Source organism: Amblyomma mixtum, chromosome 4, assembly GCF_055824585.1.
Source record: "Amblyomma mixtum isolate Tamu chromosome 4, ASM5582458v1, whole genome shotgun sequence".
In the NCBI taxonomy this organism is placed as follows: Eukaryota; Metazoa; Arthropoda; class Arachnida; order Ixodida; family Ixodidae; genus Amblyomma; species Amblyomma mixtum.
Genome location: NC_143015.1, coordinates 22,800,372 through 22,824,157, shown reverse-complemented (window position 1 = coordinate 22,824,157; position 23,786 = coordinate 22,800,372). Strand labels below are relative to the sequence as shown.

Below are 23,786 nucleotides of genomic sequence, written 5' to 3'. Positions count from 1 at the left end.
CTCCTCCGTGTAGTGGCGTTTTTTTTTTGTTTGCAAACTTAGCTGCCGCTTTGCACTCTTTTACAACTGTCAGCTGAGCGCCAGGCAGATCAGCTTTGCATAGCTTCTTGTTCAGTTCTTCTTCGGTCATTTTTTGCATCTGGCTATGAGCTTTAGTAAGATCCGCCGACAGTTTCTTAAATCAGTTCAGGAGGCGGTTTTTTGAATGTTTGAGGGCATAATTTGCCCGACGAAATGCTGCAACTTTGTAGTTGTTCTCATATATGCTGCGCTGCTTAGTTGTACACGGACAAAGAAACTGGACAAACGCTTTGTAGTTGCTTTGGTGTGAAGGCAACAGACGCACACCTGCAGGCCTACGCTTTCTTTGCTCTGTTCTTTTCTTGTGCATGCGCAGGACGTTGGCCAGACCCAAACATTTGTCACATACTGATGAATTCGAGTCGGTCAAGTCAAGAACTATACAGCATCACTTGTGACTGACACTTCTGGCTGCTGTCAATGTACGCACATTTTGCTTCAGCATGCGGGTACTCCAGAGTACCAGGATCACCACTGCACAGCTTTATCTTGTCAACATGCTCTGACGACCTTAATGTCATCCACAGTTGATAATGTACCTTCATAGCGAACGTCTTCCATGGAAACTGGCCTACCCATGATGGCTATTCTCGCCAGCATATTTTCATAAATTTCAACTCATTTTACAGTTAACAAGGAAGGCGAAGAGCTTGCTAGTGGCTGCGACGCATCTGATAGCAAACAGCCGAGAGGATATTTGGCGCGCTGCAGCTCGGAGAACACCACACTTTTCACTTCACTCATATCAAGCAAATGGTATCCCCACGTATTCGACGGAAGAAACGACCGGGGCAAGTCGGTGAACAGACTTGCGAACGGATCGCATGAAGATTCCAGTGACGAGCTAGGACCATCAGACTGAGGCATTTCCTCGCACGTTTGCTTTTCAGCCGAATCCATGCCGTGGTCCAGTGCAGTTGCAGACACTTGGGGCGGGCTTCCGTTAGTGGCATTACTGTCGTTCCTGCCGGCCTCTTGCTGGTTACGGTCAACTGACGAAATGCCTCGTTTTTTCGATTGCAACAATGGTTGTCTTTTCGCGGGCTGCTTTCTTGTTTTCAGAGTTTTTCAGAGTCAGGCAGTCGGGAAACTTTGTTGGAACAGCATCGCTCGCTAGTGATGCCTTTCGTGGAGCACTCACTAAGACTTGCCCTTTGTATTCCGCTGTCCAGGTCTTCGACACAAGGTAGGGCTCGAAGTGCTTGTCACAAACGTGGTCACTCGCTTGAAGGACGCGACCCTTCCTTGGTATAACTTGACGCTACAGGTTCAAGCGTTCTTCATCTTTCGGAGCAGAAAAGAGAGACAGTTTCTCGGTACAGCTTTTGTAACCCGTTGTGCAGCGTGGAACGAAGCACTTTTTCCCCATTGCACTCACGTATGCATGTCTGTCAAGAACGCAACGTGCAAACGACTCATGGAAGAGAAGCGCCCGAACGTGCTGTGACAAGTGCTAGCGGCGCTACCGAAGGCCCTGATAGCCCTCATGCCATCTGTCAGTGAGCGGCCAAAGCATGCACGAGTGGCGCGACACGGTCGGTCCGCGTACAGCGGCTGCCGTTCTGACACCTAGCTTATTCTTTCACCGGGGTCGCACCCTATCAATGTCATCGTCGGACTCGTCCGTGGTACTGCCCTCCTCTTTTTCTTCTTGCACCATCCTCACTATGTTCTCATCAGTGAGTTCTTCAGCAACAGGAAGATTATCATCCGCTTCAACAAACCCCTGAAATGTGCCGCATTCTTGAGATTTACTTTGAATTACGGACGAAGTTTCTGGCTCGTTTGCATTCATCACCTCTTCTTCTGCTGGGTCTTCACTGATGCCTTCCTGCTCGGGATGAAAACCTGCTTTTCTGAAGCATCCTTTCACAGTGACATCCTCAATATCATTCCATGAGCCAGTCAGCATTTCAATCGCTGTCCTGATGTTGATTGTTGTGTCGTGCTTCTTGCAGCATGTCAAACATTAGCAAGTCGTCCTCTGTATTTGGCTTTGGCAGCTGTGATGACACCCTGATCGAGAGGTTGCAATAAAGAGGTGCAACCCGGAGGAAAGAAGCTGAGCTGCACAGCTTTCAATGGTGGGGTTTTCATGTGAGCTGAACAGGTGTCCAGAAATAGCATAACTTTCCTGTTCTTCCTCTCCATCTTTTGGTCAAATCTCATCAACCATTTGTTGTAAACATCAGTTGTCATCCAAGCAGCCTTGTTCGCTCTGTACTCAACATCCATGGAGTAATTTTTCAAGCAGTGCGGGTTCTTCGACTGCCCCAATAACTCAAATTTTCTCTTTATCAGACCCATCTATATTTGTGCAGAACATGGCTGTAATGCGGTCCTTGGATTTCTTACCACCACTGCTGTCTTGGTTTGCAAAGGCAAACATTTTTCCAGGGAGCGTTTTAAAAAATATGCCCGACTCGTCGGGGTTGAAAATATCGCAGGCCTGCCATCCTCTTAGTAAAGTTGGCAACGTCTTGTTTTTCCTTTCCTTACGGCATTTTCGTCTGCAGCCCTGCTTTTGCCGCAAACAGCTTTATAGCTGTTAGCATGACGCCGGTTAAGGGGGGACGAGGGTCCTAATACTAACTTTTTTATTTATGCTTAGAGTGTCATGAATTTTTGCACCCAGATGAATTTTTCTCTTCTGATTCCAAAAATCATAATTGAGCTGGTTGCCTTAGATCAAGTTATCTTGCAAAGTCTATAGCGTAATTAGGTAATTTCTTTCGCAGCTTTAATGAACTTTCTCATTGCATTTTGTTGCTTTCAATTACATGAATTAATAGCCAGAGAGTTCCCATACCCGATGGCATTCTTCATTTTTCTCTAAAGGCACGTCAGGATACGTCATCCTGACGTACTATGTCAAGAGTAAAAGGTCGCAGTATTTGGCACTGCAACTTGTTAAGCTAATTGTAAACTGCTATATATGAGTGGCCTGAACAAAAAAAGTAAGAATGTCATCGGGTACCTCATTTCTCGCTGAAGAAAATGGTACCAAGGTTATTTTTGCGAACCGAAATGAAGTTATCAAAACCCTGCGTAAGGCTGAGGAGATCGACCAAAAATATGAAACTGAGAAAATAGCATTTGAAGTTTGACCATATGTTACCGTATATTGCCGATTATAAGTCGACTCCAATTATAAGTCGGCCCCCCCAACTCGCTATCTCCTTTGGGCAAACAAAAGTTAGACTCCAAATTTAGGGCGACTCTGCCGCACCCTGCGGTCCTAGCTCGCCCAAAAAGTTTTTCAAAAATCCGAGTCATAAAGAAACATTTATTCATTCACAAGACATCTCTGACTCGTCGCTTGTGAGGACACAGTCGTGATCATCATCTTATGAGCCATTGCTGCCGCCCATCGTCGGAAGCAGTGCCGAGATGCCGCACGTGGAAAACGCCACAGAGACCATGTTGGTTGGTAGTCCATACCAGGCATCATTGACCCATTGACTTCGCCCAAAGAAGCTCGCTTCAGCCGCCCTGTTGGTGTCTTTGGGTTTTCTTGCTGGAGCAACTCGTAGAATGCACCGATGCGGTCTTTGAATGGCTTGTTCAGCGCCACATCCAGTGGCTGAAGAATAGGTGTCAATCCGCCCGGAAGGATGTTTTCTCCAGCCTCTCATGTACTTTTCTAAGACGTCGAACTTCCGCCCCGCTGCGACGTTGTTTTCTGACTTGGCGTAGAGGATGACTTTCCGCTTGAAAGCTGCACTGTACTGTTGCCGAGGTTGCGGCGGCATCTTGCAAGGCGTCTGTCGGGCAGTGACACAAACCACATACACCGCTGTTGGCTGTCATGTAGGCGGTGCGACGTGCAGAAATGGCGAAAGGCACACAACAACGTTGTTCAACAACACGCGAAGATGCTTCTCGGCTCATGTGACTGGTTACGTGTGGTCTAGTTTTGGATTGGATTTGTAGCTTTCCCATTTGTATCAAACATTCCCAGCTCGCCCGGCTTGGGCCGTTTTTCCGTGGAACGCCCACGGTTTGTCGATAACAAGTTGCTATCGTATTAAAACAAACCTTTGGTGCATATCTCAATTAAATTCAAGTTTTTTTAAGCAGATCCACTTTCGCACCGTCTCTGACAACTATTATGGAATTACGAGCGCACGGGGCGTAATATTGTCCGCGACTCGGTCGAAATTACTTTTGACCTCGCATATAGGCCGGCTTTAAGACTCTGAATATACGTCGACTCTGATTATAAGTCGACCCCCCAACTTTGGAAGGACATTTAAAAAAAAAACGTCGACTTATGCGCGGCAATATACGGTATAAGATGAACGGTCAATAGCTTCACTCTGATATTACACACCAAAGATGACATGTTCTTCCCATTTCCAAAACTCTTCGGATTCTAAATACGTCAACTAAAACTGAAGATATCATAGACAACCCAAGGTCAAGATAGCATACGCCATTAGGAATTCATCAAAATTTGTGAACTTGTAATCTAGCCAAGACATTGGCAATATTTTATTAACGTTTTGCCAGTTATTGCATGAGGGTGCAAAAGCTCGGGAACTAAACAGTTCTGCTCCATGCTGATGGTGATTTGCACCTGTCCCAGGCTGTTGGCTGGAGCCGTTCGTGTTGGTGATCTACACCTGTTGTTGATTTACACCTGTCAGGGGCTGTAGTCTGACGTGTCTCCCTTGTGCCTCCTAGGGAGATTTTTTTTTGTCGGCAGTATTGTTCAAAAAGGCTGTTGTCGACTTCTTCAGCCTTCTCTGATCCTTTTCGAAGTTGCGATGAAGGAGGTTGCAGCCTGAAGTGTAGCCGAGGCCCAACACCACGCTCTCATTGGTTTTCCTTCTGCCTTGGTTGAATATTGCAACTGCTTCAGCAACTGCTCTTGTCACGCCGAGTAGTGATGCATGTTCACTCTTGGATGCTTGGGTCCAAATCACAGAATGCAGGCACTCACTCGAATTTTGGGTCTTGCCATCTGCGCACCTCTCCAGCAAGGCATCATCACTCAATCGAGCAAACACTGGCTCTACAGTTGTGCGAACGGAGTCGGTAAAGCGTCTTTGTGAGCAGGAGGCTCCTCACCATCGACAATGGCACGATTGTATTTGCACCACAAGTTTGGGCCATCAAGACAAAAACTATGGTCGAGGGCACTGTCCGTCGAAGACATATGTCGAAGTGTCGCTTGGACTGCCTTCTTCATTTCTGGCGCATCATGCGAATGGCTGCAGGGGGCGTACCCGTAGTACAGTAGAACCCCGCTGTTGCGTTCCCGGGTGCTGCGTTTTCCTGGCTGCTGCATTCTTGTGGTCGAGTTCCGGCATGTGTTGCGAGGTACGGGCTGCGGACTCGGTGAAGGCTAGGAAGTGGGTCTTTATTCACAGAATTTGACCCAAAAGAAAAGAGGACCGCAGGCCCTTGGAAGGTACAGGCTGGCTCCCCGAGCAGCTGCTCTCTTCCGCTGCTGGAGGAAGACTCTCCTCATTGACTCCCGTGCGTTCCTCTATTTTCCGCTTATGTTGCTCTTCTATTCTTTTCCGCTCATTTTCTTTCTCCACTCAGCATATCTTTTCCCACGCCTCTGTTATCTCGCCCTCTTCAAACTCCCCCTCTTCAATTTTATGGCGAATCTCTGGGTTCCTCATACGTTGATTTACTTCTAAACCAATTTCAGCTGCCAACAGCAGCAATTGGTCTTTACTCAATTTCTTTAAATCCATGGTTGGCGAGAGCCGACTACAAAACCTGCAAACTAATCACACACCCAGTGGTGAATAAATGCAGTCGATTGCTCAGATAGAACCCAGTTCTAAATCATCTGGCAATACGTAGTCGCTTCAGCACTCGCCCAACCAGGAGCCCTCGATGGCCACTGTGACTTCCGAGGTCAGGAACTGCCAAGTCCGGCAATCCCAGATCGTCGAGGTTGCCTTTGAGCGGTTTTTTTCAGGCCAAGGCTTCATGCTGCGCTGCGACGAAGGTGACTCCCTGAGCCACGTAGCGGAGCTCCGTTGATCCCAGATCCTCGAAGACGCTCTCTCATCAGCAGGCATCCACCAGCCTTGTCCTTATCCCGCCGCTGCCAACCAGTTTGTTGCGAGGTACGGGCTGTGGACTCGGTGAAGGCACTGGTGAAGGAATTGGGTCTTTATTCACAGAATTTGACCCAAAAGAAAAAAGGACCCCAGGCCCTTGGAAGGTACAGGCTGGCTCCCCGAGCAGCTGCTCTCTTCCGCTGCTGGCTTCCGCAATGAGGCTAGCTCGTCCTGGTCGCAGTTCCCCTGGCTAACTGATTTTACCAGTCCGTAGAAAGAGAGACAACTGATAATGATCAAAAACTGGGTTGGTGTAGGATGGTCGTTGCTGCCACATGACTGACGCATAATACCAAACAAGTTTTCTAATGGGTCCTGGCTGGTTCGTGAGGTCATTAAGTATTTAAATCCAACTTTCTCTGTCAGATAAGTTAGCAGTTCAAGTGTGCTGGTTATAGTAACACGCAACCCAGTCACGGTAGAGTCACTCAGGAAACCTCCAGTGTCCTTTGCATGAGCTTCCCATTCACTTAAGTACAGCAGAAACTCCTTCAGCGAATGGACCCGTGAAGAATCTGGGCGAAGGGCCTCTGCACGTGTCATTACACGTATCACGTTGTAAATCTTGCTGAAAGTGAAAGAAAATTGCATTTGTAGTGAAAGAGAACTGAATAGAAAATGAAGCAAGAGCACTATCAATGGCTTTTGGAAAGCTTCCTGGAAAATTTTAAGTTTGAATCATGATTAAGAGGCAACCTCACTTGAAGAAGCGTTGGGTCGCACATATGTTCCCACACATGTTCTCCAGCTGTTCTTTGTATAAATGGAGTGCTTGTATTACCTTCATCCCAAAGAGCTGAAAGGCATAAGACACCCTCATTTTCTCGTACCCATTTGGTTGAATGTGACACATTGTGATTCCTGGCATCGCCTTCAGCGTCAGATTGCAGGAGTCCATCTTGGTGGCCGCTTTCACGTGTTGTATGGAGACCTGCATGAAAATATGGGCTCTTGTTATCAAATGTTATCATTTCCATATTATTGCCCTATTACTTTTATTTGGCTACACATTCCATAACAACCTGGTAGGAGAACGCACTTCCTTGTGCTTAATGAAGAAAACAAAATCATCCAACAAGAGGCTGTCAAAATATGCTTAAAAATTGCGCATGCAAAATTTTCACACATATGCCAATAGACACAAAAATAAAGTCAATCCATGGTAAAACTTACGTGGCCAGCTGGGGTATTAAATCTGGTCTTCAACAGAGAGTTCCTGAGGCATTTGATTAAGTGCGGAAAGTCCGACACAAAAAACAGATGTCGAGACGCATCACTGGGATGCTGCACCTTGCACCTCACTAATTTAGCACTCGCTCCAATGCTCATTATCTTCCACATGTTCCGGTTCCAACTGGCCCCGTCACACGTAATACAGTCGACAAACAGCCCACTTTTTTCAGCCAGAATGGTTGCCTCAACAATGACTTTTGCGAGGATGTTCCCTTTCATATTGCCATTTGTGGCAAAGCACCCAATAATCTGACTCCACTTGCCTTGACATGGGACGAAAAGAATCACGAGCCCATGGTCAGAAGGTATACCTTTGTGCTTTTCTGTTGTGAAGGGCCCTAAATCTACGGAGCCCTCGATCACTCCTGAATTCTTCACGGCCAAGTGCTGAGACAATTTTAGTTCATCAATGAGCAGGCTGCCGTGCCTTTTGCAGGCATCAAGATTTCCTGCCTTCTCTTTTAGCCGCCTTAGAATCTTCTCATTGAAGCCAAAACACGTACGGTAAGAAGTCATGTAGCGGTTCAATGTTGACCTGCTGGGAAGAGAGAGTATCTGGTTCTTTCGGAGATGCTCATAAAGGCGAGGACTTTTCATTTTCATCAAGATACACTCTAAAATCTAACTCCTTGTGTACCGCTGCCCCTTTCTCTTTACTTTAGCAGCTGCGAAACACTGTTTTACTGCTTCTTGCTGTCCAAGTGGGAGACCTACGATCTTGTTTTGGAGGGCCTCTGTTTTTATTGCGGCATTGCTTGCTTGCACTTTGGTAAGGTCTCCCTTCATGCACAAAAGACGGCGAACAAGACGCCTGTTCTTCTGCGTGACAGTTCTCAGCTTTCGGCCGACTGGATAGCACGCCTTGGTGCGCTCGCGCTGAACACGTGATCGTCGGGCGAGCAGAGCTCGCCTCAAATACTTGCAGCAAGAGATGCAGTGTATCCCTAGAAAACGAGAAGGAGAGTTGTTACATTGGGGAGGGGGTGTTACATTGGGGAGGGGGGGGGGGGGGGGGGGTGTAACAATAAATAGTATAAGCTATGATACAGCATGTAGGTCAATGACAACAGCATGCTTGTAAAAAATGTCGCAAGATAATTACCTTTTTTGGCAACCTTTGTGATACAGCTCCTGCTAATGTAGGATCCATGGCGTGAAACAACGTGATCCTTTAGTTTTTTAGTGAACCACGCCTCTTCATAACCTTCTTGGGGTACAGCGCCACAACACAAGATTATAGAGTCAGTTTCTTCAAGGATCGCCTCAGCCTGCACTTCAGATCGCACTGGCACCTCTTTCAGCAATGTACCTCTAGCGTACACCTTGCAGTATACGTCGGAAGCGGAGCGAGTGAACATCACTACTTTTTCTGACTGTACCTCATATTTAGCAGTCAGAAAAGACGTGCAGCAAACGACACCGTCTTGGCCTGGGAAGTGGTGCTTGCTCCAAAACACGGAAGGAAGTTTTAAGCTACCAAATAAATCTGCGTCCGTATTAGTTTGCAGATCTGCATTTTCTTCTGGATGCGCTTCCAGAAGCTGAGCGCACTCCGCGTGCCTTTCCGTCGAGTCTCTGGCACAGCCACCAAGAGCACCACCACTGGTACGAGAACATATGTTCTTTTGGACTGAACCACAACTTCCTGACCGCTTTCTCTTTCGAGTGGGTCTTTCTCACGGCGTTCTCTTCGACAAGTACGGTGCCAAATTCGGGAGGATCGTTGGCACAGCGTCCTCTCTGAGGCAAGGTTTTCCACGTGGAGTGCGCACTTCCGTGCCTTCGATTATGTGCACGTAGTCCCGTAGCACATACTGCTGCTCAAAGTGCAGCTCAGAGACTGCACATGTGTCGTCCAGAACTTTGTCAGCTCGGTGAAGGTTTCTTTCCCATTGCTTCCTGAGGGCCGCATCCTTCGGAACGCCAAATAAAGACGGCTTCTTTCCACCCTTCACGTGCACATAACCTGTTCAACAGCATGTAACAACCCGAGGTCGGAGACATCATCGTCAAATTTTTTTCTCCGCCGCGGTCTCCCGCCGTCCACATTGGCATCAGTAATGCCAGCTCCAGCCTTTTGTTGCTTTTGTGGCGTGTTAGCGTGCTCGCCGTAGTTGTGGTGGTTGTGGTTATGCGTGCTGCCGCCGAGCGTTGCAGTTTTAGCACGATGGGCAAGCACCTTAATAGCTAAACGGCTGGGAGTTAGCTCTCGAACACGGCAAGCGTGCGGCAGGCAGGAAATTCGACATGGCTGAGGAGTGCGTCCGATGACGGTGCAACCAAAAGAGCAACACAAGCTGCAAAAAGGGTGCTTTTTGAGGCAAGCCATGCAAGTTTCCCGCACTGGAAGAAGAGCTGCTCCTCTATGTGCTGGAAGTGTGGAACAACAGCTACGCGTTAACAGCGAACATGCTGCACGGCTTCTTTTGGGATGAGCGTGCACCAGAGCACAGCCCCAGCTCAGAGCCGAAATACTCTGTGAGTAACGATTGAACGCAGAATAAATGCCGCTCATTCCCTGATTGGTGTTTCTACTTAAAAAAAATTTTTTTTTTCCGCAAATCGAGTGTATGGGCTGCACCTCGAAAATTGGCCCTCGAATCTGGAAAAAAAGTGCGACCCTTATACGCATTTATACGGTACTTTGAATTACGGACCAAGTTTCTGACTTTTTTGCATTCACCACCTCTTCTTCTGCTGGGTCTTCATTGATGCCTTCCTGCTCGAGATGAAAACCTGCTTTTCTGAAGCATCCTTTCACATTCCATGAGCCAATCAGAATTTCAGTCGCTGTCCTGATGTTAATTGTTGTGTCTCGCTTCTGCATCATGTCAAACAATAGCCATTCAACAAGTCCTCTGTATTTGGCTTTGGCAGCTCTGATGACACCCTGATCGAGAGGTTGCAATAAAGAGGTTCAGCCTGGAGGAAAGAAGCTGAGCTGCACAGCTGTCAATGGTGGGGTTTTCATGTGAGCTGAACAGCTGTCCAGAAAGAGCATAACTTTCCTGTTCTTTTTCTCCACCTTTTGGTCAAATCTCATCAACCATTTGTTGAAAACATCAGCTGTCATCCAAGCAGCCTTGTTACAACGCTGTGTGCTCTACTTTCATGGAGTAGTTCTTGAAGCAGCGCGGGTTTTTCGACTTCCCAATAACTAAAATTTTCTCTTTTTCAGACCCATCCATGTTTGTGCAGAACATGGCTGTAATGCGGTCCTTGGATTTCTTACCATCGCTGCAGTCTCGGTTTGCAAAGCCAAAGGTTTTTCCAGGGAGCGTTTTAAAAAATATGCCCGACTCGTCAAGGTTGAAAATATCGCAGGCCTGCCATCCTCTTAATAAAGTTGGCAACGTCTCGTTTGTCCACACCCCCTTAGGGCATTTTCGTCTGCAGCCTTGCTTTTGCCGCAAACGGCTTTATAGCTGATAGTGTGACGCCGCTTAACCCTGTCAAACCAGCCTTGACTGGCGTCAAACTCAAAGCCAAGGCTGAATGCTAGCTGCCTAGCTCTGCTTTGAATTGAAGGGCCGCTGAGAGGGATGTTCCTGCTTCGCGCGTCCTGAACCCAAAGAAGTGCTTTTTCTAGGGAAGGATGGGCGGACTTACGCAGTTTGGATCGGCTTGCTCCTTTTGGTGCTTCTCTGACGATTTTTTCTCGCTGGGTCCAAATTCCGTTTATCGTCTTTCTTGACAAGCCAGACTTCCTGGCAACGTCTGCCTGCATTGTGCCGCAATTGATGTCTGCGATGATTTCCATCTTTTTCGCGACCGTAAGGCTTGCACGACGCTTGATGGAGCAGTCATTCGTCGTGACCGGGCCCACGGCAACAACCAAGCTACGTAGCAACGGTGAACGATGGACAGTGGCAGCGAAGATGAACTTTGACCACTTAGATTGTAAAGCAGCTTTGTGAAGTGGCGACGTCGCACCGCAGAGACATTTGGGGCTAGGGCAGCAAGGGTTGACAGTGGTGACTGCGGTTCGTTGCAATGAGGCTGGCGGATGTGGAAGCTGCTGCTTGCAAGAGCGCGAAGAAATGCATATGTGATGATGATGATGGCGGGTAACACCCTAGTTGACCTAGTGGTGGCCTCCACAACTTTTACGCTGTTGTGGTCTTGGCTTGGCTATCGTCTCGCTTTCTGGGCAGAATGACTTGGTCACGTCAGCAGAGCTAGCTGATCATTAACCCTTGCAATAACCGGGTAGGTTCGTTGATTATGCTGAAACGCGATGCATTAGGTGGTATCCGCTGTGTGCTTTGGCAGTTCTTCAAGTTTGTGAACACGTCTGCAATACTTCTCGAATGGAAGCTGTGCGAACTGGTGACCCAACGCTCATTAACGGAATTCTTGGCTAACGCCCGAATGTGCGGCAATGTGCGCCCTTTGCGGCAAGATTGAAACGCTCTTCTGCGTTGTATTTCAATTGCAGGTGATTCTGGTCGTTTCATAGCGGACTGACCTACAGTGTTTGATGAAGTAATAATAAATATTGGTTGCGCAAATGTGTGAAATCTTTTCTCAGTTGAGGTGCCTCGTCCCCCATGAAGGCATATGGAGTGGTCAAACTCATCCCGGGCAGTGTCCCAAGTTTAGGGATGTCTAGACTTCCGTCTGTGAAGGCACGGCCAAAATCGCATTTCTTGAAGGTGCCTCCATCGCTTAGACGGCCCTCGGCACCCACGTCTACAAGTACATACTTGCATTCGCGATTGGCAATAGCCATGAGGACAATTGAGTATGTTTGTTCCCTGAAATTAAAGATATAGCAGTGACAACTAGTACAGGCAGTGTCACGTAAGTCTTAAATGCTCCTAGGTTGACATGCCCAGGGTATGAGTGCATTTTATATGAATGGTAGCACCACTTGTTCGCTTAACCCATGGAGACGTGCTTTCCATCAACTGCCATCGCAACCTGAAACCTTCTGCAATTCCCTTCCAGTCTGCATTTGTAGGTGTCTGAAAGCAGTGATCAGTACTTTTGTGAGGCAAACAGTACCAGTCTTACAAAAAGTCTCATGCCAGGAAGCCAACATGCAGTGTGGTATATGTGGTGCTTGATTGTTTTAGAACTCAGCCTGTGCAGGAACTACTACTTTCCCACATGCAGTAATGAACTTTTTCGTATACCAAAACATTAAAAACTTAAAATATGAAACTGCTTTTTTAATGCATTTGGATACGATAATTCTCTCTCCCTCGGACAGGAGTTATTGGGGGCACAACCGTCTGGTCTCCATTCGTGCGTGAAATACCAGCAACACTGACCAAAATTACACATTGGGTTCTCACCAAAGAAACTGTGCAGCAGTTGCTTTCGGATCAAGCTGCTTGAAAGCAAAGTTGCACAGGCAACAGATTTAGCTGCAAAGGGTCACCCACCTTCATGAAGTGGTCTTTGAGTTGTCCCCAAATGGCTCGACGTGCAGCATGGATGCATTGCCTTGCAGTTTCAATGCCTACTCGAAAGGCAAGTGCAACATTGCAAATGTCGTGCCCCGAAGCCAGGTAGCTACAAGGCAATCAATTCAAGATCCCTGAGGTTTTTCTTTTATTTGAGCATGGCGTCAGCACCTGTTTCATTTCTATCGTGTGTGCAAAATAATGCACGCAGGGTATGTCATGACGTGCTGCCTCTAGGTTTCACGTATGCAAGGTTACAGGTTTAATAAAATATTCACATACTGATCTACTCTCCTGAGGACTAATATTGCAGCAATGTGTTAATTCATCCGTTACATGTGTTCCAAACGAAGCACTCTTATCAGAATGTAGGCAGTGTGGGGAAACCAGAATGGGAACTGGCATGAAAATGAAAAGTAGTACCAAAAGAAAGGGAGCATTTATTAAGCGTACTCTGCGTTCTTTTATTCTTATGTATCGTATTGCTTCCTTGTATGGGGACAAACCACAGCATCTAACATCCAGAAGCTTCTAGTACTGCAAAAAAGAATACTTCGCGTAATTGCTAATGTACCGTATGATGCTCCGACACGTCCTATCTACCAGCAATACAGAATGATACCCGTAACAAGAATGTTCGATTACAGGTTTGCATCCTTCTATAAAAAAATAATAGCCGAAGACGACACATTTTTTTCTAGCATTGTGACACTTACACCACATCGGACACTGTATATGACACGACAGCGTATCATCTATTCATTACCACGATGCAGAGCAAACTATGGCTTTTCCACACTAAAATACATTCTTCTCAAATACTTGAACACGCCATTTTACGACACGTTGCACAGCATGACTGTCTCGGCTATTCGAAATGTGTTTGCAAGCTAGGTCCCACAGTATGCATACCCATGTATAGAATTCTATTGCATTGAACCGTAAATGTTGTGTAAAACCTTTATTCTGTTGTGCGGAAATACTACTTGTTCATGCAAAATAAAAACAAAGTTTCCTTTCATGCATGTATTTAAAAAAACAAAGTTTCTTTTTATGCACGTATTTAAAAAAAATGTTTCCTTTTATGCATATATTTACATGCCTTGTCTTTCCGTGTACCTTGTGTTGTTACCAGTGTATGAAGTAACCATCATAGTCGCTACCAAACTGCCTCTTTGTAGGGGTGGCAAGGCTTGTCAAGCGGTCGTAATGACTGCTTTTTTCTTGCCGCCCTCAGTTTTTGTAAAAAAAAAGCTGAAATAAAGTGATTGATTGATTGATAATGGAAGGCAAGCCTCCAAAAAAACATTCAAGCATCGGCAGTTATCAATTCTTTTACAGTCTTGCAACTTTTTGTAGTAAAGCGTTTCACACAGGAACACAAGTACCTTGTGCATGCTGGTGAAACACGACCTCCAAGAAAAATGGTGAGCTCAAATTATATGATGTGCATAATTACATGTCAGAGGTGGAAGGCGACTCGCAACAATGCTACTGAAACACTACACACTACAAGAACACATCCACGCAAGATATGCTTTTAAAGGCACAAGGCAACTCGGTACACTGCGACTGAAACCGCACACTGGTAAGACATGTCAGTGTACGAAACGTTTTGTGCTTTTGTGGTGGAGGAGCTGGGACTAACATATGTGCACGAGCTGGGATGGCTTGCACTGAACAGAATTATTTATGTACTCCATGTTTGAAAAAATGAACAGTGAAGGACCTCAGAAGGATTGCATTGCACAGCAGGAGTCACTACTGCTTCAAAGCTAACCAAAAAACTAGGGAGTGATGCAATAAAACCATGTATGTAACTTCGTTTCAACAGCTCTGGCAGGTACTAGACAGTTACATATTGCAAAATGTTACTTCATGCAAGTAAGTCCAATCAGTACAGTGCTGTCGCAAGTTGCAGAAACTGTTTGCTACATATGCACCTTGCTGATGGCTTCCATACTAACACAAGCTCCCTACATGCCAAAATGCCAGTACTTTTCAAAGCAGAACTCCATCTCTACAAACCTCAGTGCTATTGCCAGTCGCTGCCCTGGCTCCAGGGGCTCTCTGGCTACATGCTGCCGAGTCAGGTCATCTTTCACAAACCCCATCACTTCATCAAAGAGCTGTGGTGTCAGGCGGAAGAACTTGAAGAAGAATTCGTGATCACCTTCACACATGCGATGCATCTGTTGAGGAAAAATATGGAAAATATTCAGTCTGTTCAGCTTGCAAGCAAACAAATCGAGCCTAGCAGAGTGCTTTTCCGCCAGTATTCCAAGCCAGTGGCTTTCCTGCCTGCTGACACAAGTATCAGTGGACTGAAATTCTCCCAGCACTCATCTCTCATTTTGTGCTTTGAGCGACATGACTGCAGTCTGTTGTTCGGGGCTTTATTTTGCTGGCATTGTTCCGTAACATTAAAAGATGAGGTGTTATAAAATATGATGGAAGCTAAGCCAGCAAGCAGTGGATCATAGTTGCGGCCCAAGTGCAACCGATGGTTTTGCGAATAAAGTTCCAAAGTGGTCCGTAGCCTGCGCGTGGGAGGAGGGGCTCCATCCAGGGAATTCAGCTCCTAATCACTTCTATAGGCAGCGAAAAGAATGCTGTGATGTCGCAAGCATCAGCCTAGAGCATTTCGACCCCCTTATTTTCTCGACAGTAAGCACAACCAAGAAGAAATTTCTACACTGAATGTCACTGCAGCACTTTACAGTGGCTTTGCACTCTGGTGTGAAGGGAGCTACTTACAGCGCGCCCGGCAAACATGCCATTCGTGGAGCTCGTGTCGCTGCGATGCCAGCGCCCTCCCTTGTTAGTTAACACGACTAAGGAGGGTGCATTGCAGGGAAGCGAACCACCGGGGACAAATTGAGGGTGCATTGCGGGGAAGCAAACCACAGGGGACGAGTAAGTGCATCCCTACACACTCAACACAACATTGTTAAAATGCTTGCAGTTGACTTTTGCAAACTCAGAACTGGATCAGTTAGACACTGCATAATCACCCTGCAACTTGGGTCTGCATAAATAGTCTCCCAAAAGATGCATGTACGCTGTTATATATATACAGTGTTCAGTGATAATGCAACCTTGACTATATATTTGTTACTACTCCAAACAAAGGTAGATTCACAGTAAACAGAAAATTACTACTAACGGATGTTTTTTTACTTTTTGCAAATGCTGTAAAAAGGGCCGAGAAAAATAACGCTGAAAGCATACCATCAGTTCACCAAATAGTCAAAACATAGTCACTTCTCTAAGGATTGCGATTACTTGCAACCACCTCCATTTACTTTTGAAATCACTTCTCTAATTACGCCTTCTATTAGGAAATATGCAGTTCATGTCGACCATACCTCTTCGAAAAATCCGTCACACACGCCTACTGCGCTTGAGCGGCCGACACGGGCGAGGATGCGGCCTCGCTTTTTACGCAAAAGAAAAAGTGAACTCTGGATCATTGCACTCACCTGTGTTCAGCGGCCACGACAGCTGCGTCGTGGCGGGAGTTATACACTTATTTTTTCCAGAACTATTGCCACTGGTCCGCTGTTTTCGCTGCTGGCCCCTCTGCATTTAAAAGCTCTGCGAGCTCTCGCCACAACAGCGCTTTACTTGCTTCCGTAATTTCTGGCGTCAAAACTGATGACCCTTTCATGAGGCACGGGTGTTGCTCCATGAACTCCGCAAGCAAAGTACGCTGTCGCGGAAAAACATCAGGGCCACGCGGCCGGCGAGTCGCTGCTTGCGCCATTGGGAGTCTCCTTGTTAGAAACGGAACTTCAACATGCACCAAAGAGCGCATGGTTTCCCAGATGGCACACAACGGGCGCGTGCATACGACACCTTCTACCGACACAAAAGGGAAACGTACCGAAAGAAACATCAAAATAGTTGTTTACTGCATTCTTTTTGCGCGTATTATGACTTCTTATTAAATAATATGTATTACCATTTATTTGTTAGATTTTATTTCTTTTTAACCCTTTACTGACGAGACAATAAAATATTTGAAAGAATCGTTTATTTTTTCTATATCTGCACTCATTACAGCATGACAAAGCATATTTTCTAATCACAAGAAAATTGCTACATATATCAACTGATATACAGCTTTGTTGCCTGTTGGCAACAGTAGGCATGAGTCCTAAAGTAGGCCTCATTCCACAATTCTTACAGGTTAGTGTGGAACTTGTACATGCACTCTTTTCCTGGAGTGAAACAAAGATGTACATTACACTCTCTGCACATTTTCAACTTCTGATGGGCCCAATGGTCGCCTTCTAGAAGGTGTTGCAACATTTCTCTGCTGTTTCAAAATGCACGCACTCTCTGCTTTGAAAGACAATAGGGTCATTTGCTGGTTGCGTGGCACATTAGCCACGGTGGCATCTCGGCGGTACTGTAGCCAGCAGTTGACGATTACGACATTCAATAAATGGAAGAATAGCCGCCTGTACTGCTTTTTGGATCTCAAGTGGATGCGGTTACAGCGCCACAAGAATGTCCAATAGATACACACCGCCCATGCTTTCATTGTAGACACCTACAAGGACGAGGTATGCTCACCGTCGTTCGGGTCTTCTTGTCAAAGCGCTTCACAGTATTCTCTGGTGCGGCTGATGCAAATGTGGACAGCAGTGTCACGGGATGGTTGTCAAACCACTTCACAGCCCTCAGACTCACTCCTTCAAATGTGGTCTCCATCTCGACGTAAGAGCCATGCCGTTTCTTTTTCAGCTCTTTGTCGGATGGAAGTTTGCATCCTTTCAGGCGACCTTCACGTACTGTGCCTACAGAACTGATCCCAACCTTTCTGAGGATTACCTGTAAGTCCACACTGCAAAATCAGTTGTCAAAATACAGGATGTAGTCTAGACTGCGAGGCACATCGCTCGCCATTCTCAGAACGATGTTGCCGCTGGTGCCGAAGTGTGGAAAACCCGGCTGCGGAAAAATTTAGTCTGTGTAGACTTCAAAGTTGTACATTATGTCACACTTGTCGCATATAAGGAATAGTTTATAACCCCACTTTTTTGGCTTGTTTGGCAAGTACTGCTTCAATGAGCTGCGGCCTTTGAAAGGAACCATTTGTTCATCAACACATACTTTTTGAGACGACCTCCTGGCGAACGACAGCTTGGATGAGTGATATTGTGGCGAGGGTGTTGTCCGACAAGGGTGCGTTGGTCATAACGGGAGCCACGGCCTCCAGTTCACGGCGCACGATGCGAGTCACGTTGTCTGGGTTTGAAGGCTGCCTCAGTGTCGGCAGATCCTCGCACGTGAAACTGGCAGCTGTGTTTGGCAGGCGGTCAAAGCGGTGTGCAATGCGCCGGTGCTTGGCCTGCTCGAAGCGTTGACGCACCTGCAGAACGGAGTCAACCGTAGAGCAGTCCCGGCATAGTAGAAGATGGCAGACATCGTCGGCAATTCAAAGAAGCTGTAAAAACAACATCAACTCCGAACTTGTTGGCCACCCTTTTGACATTGTGTGATAGCTTGTGCACATATGGGAGAACTTGAAAAGGCCTTTTTTTTTCTTAAATTCCTGAGTTCAGTATTCCCGAGTTCAGTATTAGTTTCTGTAGCCCAGTCATTCCTTAGACAATTTAGAAGGCTTGAGAGGGCCGTCGATGTGCCTCACCTCACGCTGCCAAGAGAAAAAAAGGCCTTTTCAAGTCCTCCCATATGTGCACAAGCTATCGCACAATGTCAAAAGGGTGGCCAACAAGTTCGGAGTTGATGTTGTTTTTACAGCTCCTTTGAAATTGTCCCGCCTGTGCGCCATGACCAGCAGGTGTCAGGGAAGAGCGCATTGAAGAACAAATGTGTCACGAAACACCAAACACAGTTTGTGCCCTGCACTGTTGGAGTGGTATATAAGGTTCCACTCATCTGTGGGTCTGTGTACATAGGCCAGACAGGGCGCTGTCTCAATGTGACAGGATTAGAGAGCATGCCAATTCCTCGGGCTCAAATGGAGGCCCGAACCTGTCATTGCATTGCCTTAAATGCAAACACTACATAACAGCAGTGCCGCCCTCTCCTCCGTTCTACGGTGGTTATCGGGAGAGCTTCCGATTGGGTGGCCTGGGAAATTGTGCAGGCCCGTGAGATATCTAGTTCGGCAGGCTGCGTGAGTAAAGCATCGATAGCCCTTCTCAAAAAAGAACTTGATTTTCTTCGTGACCGATAACCCGCTTTCATGTTCCTGCTTTCTGGGCATTTCCGCTGAGTTTGAATTGTCTTGTGCCTATCACTGATGCTATTTTTGCTGTACCAATGTGCTCCTACACGTGTTGCACTGGCTATCAGATGCTTGCGCCCTTTCTGCTTTTAAGGCGATGTATCGTTTCCGAAAAATACAGTTGCAAGTCTACGCTCGTGTGTGTGTACGTGCTTCTCCCTCCATCTTGTGTTATTCTGCGCAAAGTTTTCTTGAATAAATCAGTAGAAAGTGCTCTGCTTTACTGTGATGCAGACTGTACTCACAGAACCTGCTGAGCTGTATCTTGCAAATATAAAAAAATAAATTTAAGACCAGGAACTTAATGATAGTAGCCACGGAGGAGGTAGGTCCACTGGTTTGGCTTACATTAAAACGGTATGCAGTTGGATTGCGGGAAAGTTTCGTGGAACAACCAGTTGTGTGAAACAAAAATTTTTTCGGCCCCGGGCCTTGTTTAAATGGATACGCTGATGAGAAAGTTGCTCTGATGTGAATGGCAATCAAGAGCTCGCTACGTGTTCTCAAAATCATTTTTCTTGTAACGAGAATGCGAACTAGACGGTAACATGGGGAAGTCAAGTCCAGCTCTGTTTGGCAGTCCGCAGAAATGCATGATATGCATGATATGGCTGAATCAAAGTGGTTGATGGTTGACATTTTGCGCCATCGCAGGAAAACATAGCAGAGATGCTCCTGTCTTGGTAATACCTGCATCACTTCAATATGTTCCAGAGATGGGTTAAATCTTGGACCTTACCTTGAGGGCCACACAGGGGCACATCAGAAAGATAAGACAAATACAACTGCGTGTACATAAAGTTCCTGACACTGCATTACCAACGAGGTCCTTTCTAATTTGTACGATGAAGCTCAAATGATGACACTACGGGCAAGAGATTACTTACACTGCTGCACTAGAAGTCCAGATACACACCTCAGTGTTGGAACAATCTCGCCAACAGTTGAAGTTCTAAAGGTCAAACAAATAATGGGGCTTGTGGAATGAACATTAGCAAACAGCCTACACCTATACAAGAAAGCATGAAGTGAAAGAAAAAGTGTATCAGCTGCAAAGCGTCTGACCAAAACTTGAGAAGTTGAGCAGGCAAGGAGGTCCTTTGAAGACCACTGTTGAACAGCCTGTACCCAAAAAGAAATGTACACAAAGTGAAGCAGGGACAATGCCAGCTGTGCACGGTGCAATGGTTTACCAAAAAATACAAGCAGCCATGCTTGCAAAGACCCTACAAAAAAATTGCACTGTGAGACAGCCTGCACGCATACAGAGCAGCACCACTGAGTAGACTACCTCCGTGCCGGGGCTCTCAATCGTAATGAAACAAAAGCTTGACAAGTGAATGCAGTACCACACCTGGATTGTCAAGATTCTCTCAGTTCCTTTTTTTTCCTATAGATGAATAACCAACCGTAGGCCTCAGGCTGATCACAGAGCTTGCACAAGCTTTAGCAGCTAGCCATATAAAAGGCAACATAGCAGAAGAAATATAGCTCAGGGCAGCTCCGCACAAATGAAATAAAATCGGGTGGTCACAGTTTTCCTACAGAGAATTCTCCCATAATTTCATCATGACCTCATCATGATTTTCGTCAAGTGTGCATAAGGTGTTGAATGGTAAGAGCTCGGTGTGCGTGCAAGCCTATAAAGCAGAGAAAATGCTTCGGAGGGGAAACTGAAGACGCCACACTTTATACATGACTGAACAACAAACAAGACAGCACACTACACATACACCAAAATAACACTGCAGAAAACACAGGAGTCCTACCACACTAATGGTCCTCACACGTAAACCACAAACTCATACAGGCTTGCTACTAAACGCTGGTGGTTCGCACGCTATCTCGGACACGGAGTATGGACAGAAACCCAGGTGGTACCATGTTTCAAAAGACACCGCTGTTCTACGAGAGGAGTGTCAAGGAGGATCAGGTGATGGGAGTCGATGCGGCCACGTCCCCTTAGCTGGATGTCTGCGTTGGAGCGGCCTTGTAATGGTTACAAGGTCTGGGAGGTAACAACAGCCGCTGGCTAAGTCATCGTTGCGGAGGCGCTGACACAGGGCCTGTCTTCCCAAGACAGGGCCAGTGTTGTGATCGACAGGACCGGGGCATCAGCTGGTGGGTACCACGCCTGGTCAGTAGGCCTCACGGTCGAACACCTCTTGCAACAGCTGACGGCCGTGCGCCAAAATCGGCACCTAGAATGTTCCTCCTCCTGTCCACGTTGCCACCCCTCCTTTTATACGTCCACTTCATTTCCTTCTCCTGCCTCGTTTTCGGTTTCATCGTCGTCTTCTCCACCTCTTCCAAAAATACCACTGCACTCTCTTTTCATCCCTCTTCTCTTTCTCTCCTGTGCCACGTGCCAATTAACATGCATTTCTTTAGGTCCAGTGTTTTACTCATCCCTCTTTTTTTTTTCGCTCGTGACAGTCAGCGATGACGAAGACCAGTTGAAAAGCATGGCGAAGTCTTAAGTGGAGGGTTAGGGAGCCAAGTCCGTACGTCGACATAGACGATGCGTTGGCAGTACGGAGCGACTGCCCCATTGATTTGGAACAGTGAGCCTTAGTAGGAGGAATCACGCTTATCTCCACGCCCATGTGTGTGAAGAACTGGGGGCCAGAGAGCTTGTCGTTTACCATAAAAAGACAGCCGGGACGAGAAGCGAGCCCACACGCCACTGTCAGTGATCTTGGCGAGCGTTTCTGAAACACAAACAGGGAGATGTGCACTTCGAGGCATGGTGCCAGAAACGGAGGGCTGGGGCTCCGTGCTTGACGTGCGTGCGAAGGAGGGCAATGGCTGGGACGAGGCGAACATTTCACCTCGGGTGGGCACCAGAGTATGGTGACTGAGGTGGTGAGCTCATCGATGTGGACCTGAAGGCTCGAAATCTCTGGGTCGGCACGCGGCAAGACAACAGTGGTGAGCAGGGAAGCCACTTTATGAACTTGAGTTTGAGCAAGCTTCACCAGGCGGTCGAGGGTGATGTCGCCGGCCACTGCGAGGAAGGACAAGGCAAATGAGCTGAGGAAGGCATTGCAGGAAGAGATCTCGAAGCAACGCGTCACCAGGGGGATGTCACGCTCCCCGAGAAGCTGCCGCATCCGGCACAGCAGTTGGGAGGGACGCCAGTCGCCAAGGTCCTCCTCAGCCAGGAGCTGCTGGAGGCGGGCACATTCCGATGGCATGAACCTCTCCGGCACCTTGGCCTTGATGTGCTGATATTGATGCATCTCGCCTGGGCTCAGAGAGGAAATCCGAGCGCTCGCTGGCAACATTAGGAGGGAGCATGGAGAGAACCGGGTAGTAGCTCATCATTTCTGAGGAGATGCGATAGAGGTTAAACCAAGGAGGTTATATATATAAAAACTTCTGGAGTGGCAGGTCCCCACAGCCACCTATAAAAGCCGCTGACGCTGGGAGAACCGGTCGGCGGCCATATTCAGAGGGGGGGGGGGGGGGTGGCAAAAGCAGGCCGCGTTGGTTCGTCTGTACGGAAAACGCGGATGCTTTCGGTTTGCTGCAAGTTAAAGAATCAGCAGATGAATGACTTATGTTGACATGCATGCTATGCAAGGGTCGAAATATGTGTTAGTACAATAATTACTTCCAGAAGGAAGAAGAAAAATCCATGCAAGGAAAGCCTCCCTTGTAATATGCGCATTCTTTAGTATGACACTGCAGAAAATTAGCCGATTGATAGCTGAAAACACGCGACGTTTCTCTCTTTTATGACTCAAAGGATTACTACTAGATGCACTACACCTTCTCTACACTCCTCATCGTAGCTGTTTATACAATGTGAACTTGCTTATATAACACTCTCATCAAACAATGCACGTCCTCCGGAGTATTTTGACTAAAATATGTAACCTAGAACTTCTTGTACCTTTTTAAGCTTAACAGCACAAGGCACTACAGAAAAGAATTTGAGACAGGTTAACAGCCAAAAGATTTATTTGGCACCCGTAATATTGTATGTGCATCAGCAGATGATAGAATAAAAATCAATTACAAAGCATTCACTAATAATACAAAAGAAAAAAAGAGAATATGAACAACAAAAAACGCACTCAATCACTGGTTTTTGAATAATATTAGTCTGGAGAGCATTGGCCGCACTCTCTCTATACAATGTGCTAGATTTATTTCTTTTGTAGCGTGATGTATCCTGATCTTCAGGGTAGCATTCTGCAATCTTTTTTGAGAGTTTGTATACACCGTGAGCAAAACGCCGGTAACGCCACCTGTTGCCAACATCGCGAAGTGCAGGCGGGCTCGGTTGGGCGCTGTTCCCACCAGCATCTATGCATGTGCACGCGCGTGCAGTTGTGCTAGTGTTCTTGATTGTAATTAACGCTGCTGTCAGCCTTCAGCGATGTTGAGAAACAACTGCTGCTTAGTTGGCTGCTCGAATACCTACAAAAACTCGCCAGGAACGCACTTCTATAAGTTTCCGGTCCTGCCTCACGAGCAAGAGTGATGGCGGCGATGGATCGCGGCTGTTCGACGCAGAAGCTGAGAAACCGCGCGATGTTTGCTTCAGCGTTCGATCGTTTCTCTTTTCTTTTAGAGACCCTTCGGCTACTGCAATGGGATTCCGTCTCGATTTTAGTATTGTGTGCAGCCGGCTACTTGCAGATATGCGAATGGTTCGCATACTTCTCCAATGAGCAAAATCTCTGCGTGGTTCCCTTGTTGTTG

General features: G+C 46.9%; 1 pseudogene; it reads right to left on the bottom strand.

Moving 5' to 3' along the window:
- Positions 1–1,663: 1,663 nt before the first annotated feature.
- On the bottom strand, positions 1,664–22,315 carry LOC149345874 (uncharacterized; annotated as a pseudogene).
- Positions 22,316–23,786: the final 1,471 nt, after the last annotated feature.